Here is a 2,276-nt window from a genome sequence, read left to right on the forward strand (position 1 = left end):
TCATGGCCTGTGCTCCAGTTCCTGCCTCCAGGTTCTTGCCCTCAGTTCCTACCTTGGGCTCCCTGATGAACTGTGACCAGGGTAATGTAAGATAAATAAACTGTTTCCTCCCCAAGTTGGTAGTGGTCAGAGTGTTTTGTCACAGCAAAGAAGAAACAAACTAGGACACTGGTATTGGTCTTCGTCTTTATTACTCTTTTTTAAAATTTTTAAATTTTTTTCCCTGCGGCACAAAGATGCCTGGGTTTCACCCTCCCACAATGTGGCTGTTGGAGGAAACTGAGGACCCTGGTAGTTCTGGATGCTGAATCTCAATCCAGGCCATGACCAAGGCCAGGGATGATTTTCAACAAACACTGGTTTATTACTCTTTTTAGTACTGCTGTTCATGGAAGATATATTAGAAGTAATTCAAGCTGGGTTTTTTTCCCCTTTTCTTTTGTAGAATTAAAGAAAATCTACCCACTGTCATCAGAATCTCTGGATATGTGATAAATGCTTTCAAGTTAAGAAAGTAGGCATTTTTTTCCCTATCAGTCTCTAAAGGATTTATTTAGTTCTGGAATTAGTTTTCAGAAATCATTAATTCTGTAATTTGTTGGTGCAGAGCACTTTATATTATCTTGAATGCAGTGGATTTCTTCTCTCCCTGACCACGTCTTTTATATTTGTCTGCTTCTTATGTCAGTAGATCAAGAAAACAGAAGTCACTCTACTGAAAAGTCTCTCAGAATATCTCAACAGAACATCTTATGAAAACCAAATAAACAGGACCAAAAATAGAGATGTAGATGCAAATTCTTGAAAGCTGTGTAAGATTCTTTTTCAGTTCTATGGTTTATTTAATGTCTGTAACATGGTGTAGATTGAAAAGGATTTTTGGCTGCAATCTTATTGTTAGGTCACATTTCCTGACACTGAGAAGCATAATCTGCCATTGATAATTTGTCTCTGAAATGTAAACGCTCGATATTTTCAGAGTAGAAGTCACACGGCTGAGAGTCACAAGAAAGTCACATCAGCATCCCATCTTTATAAAAGCATGACCGAGGTTTATTATTCCAATGACCTATGGGGACACTCCCAGAATTAATGTACTGTAGTGCATGTGTTATGTACTAGGCTTGACATGTATAAATGTGATGAAGAATTACTCAGTTAGTTGGAGAGTCTAACAAATGTCTCACTGATTTTGGTAAGTATTTGCTACTATTGACTAAATATTTGTTTAAATCTTGGTTAAATATAATATTTACAAAACCTATACATACCAATATCCCAAAATTAAAGTAACCATATTTATACAATATGTTATTTTATCTTTCTATTGTATTTTCTAATTTAAACAATGTGATCCCTATCTTCTTTAATCTCTAATATTCCATTCAATATCTTGACTCTAAATTTACATATAATGCTTGGAACTGCAATTTACTTAAATGAGGGAGTGATGTTCAGAAACAAATTTGAGCCTCTGTTTAATATTCAAATAGTAGTCATCTCATTTCTAAGACAACATGACGAATAATACAGTCTGTCTGAGTTGGAGGTAATTGTAGCCCCAAACCCAATAAAGCTCTCTTTTTTCATTGTTTGAGAATCCTTCAAAATTGTATTCAGAATCAAAATTAAAAACGAAATGGTGGCTGGAGAGATGTCTCAGGTGTTCAGAGATCTTTTCCAATTTTTAGAGGACCGGATTTTGGATCCCAGCACTCACATTAGGCAGCTCACAAATGCCTAAACCTGACTCCAAGGGATATAATGCTCTCTTTTGGCATCTGTGGACACATACACAGACACACACAGACACACACACACACACACAGAAACACACACAGATACACATTTTAACAAATGAGATTACTTTTTTAAAAGTTGATTTTATTTTTAATTAAGTGTATGTAGGTGTTTGTGTCTATATGTGGGTATGTGGATCCTTGTGCAGGTGACCACAGAGGCCAGAGGTATCAGATCCCCTTGGAGCTGGAATTTAAGGCAGTTGTGAGTTTCTGGATATGGGTGCTGGGAACCAAATGAGTTCTTTGCAAGAGGAGTACACATTCTTTTTTTTTAAATTATTTATTCAATAACCAAATACTTAGAAGAAGCATTTCATTACAACAGCATTGACATATTCAGTAACAATTTCCAGAGCTAAGATGAATCTCTTTCAAAATCGGTTGTAAATTTTTAGGTTTATAGTTGAATTAATAGTTATACAATATCGTACTCCGTATAAACCCTATAAGACATAAAATTAAATGAGGTTTTAA

The 2,276-nt window shown here is 35.4% G+C and overlaps 1 non-coding gene across 1 annotated transcript; it reads right to left on the minus strand.

Annotated features, from left to right (window-relative positions):
• Positions 1-228: 228 nt before the first annotated feature.
• Positions 229-355, minus strand: LOC115071263. Its single transcript, XR_003850357.1, has one exon. It is a non-coding gene; the product is annotated as a small nucleolar RNA ACA64 (small nucleolar RNA).
• Between the last annotated feature and the right edge of the window lie 1,921 nt (positions 356-2,276).

This window comes from Nannospalax galili, unplaced genomic scaffold, assembly GCF_000622305.1.
Source record: "Nannospalax galili isolate Female #2095 unplaced genomic scaffold, S.galili_v1.0 scaffold578, whole genome shotgun sequence".
Classification (NCBI taxonomy): Eukaryota; Metazoa; Chordata; class Mammalia; order Rodentia; family Spalacidae; genus Nannospalax; species Nannospalax galili.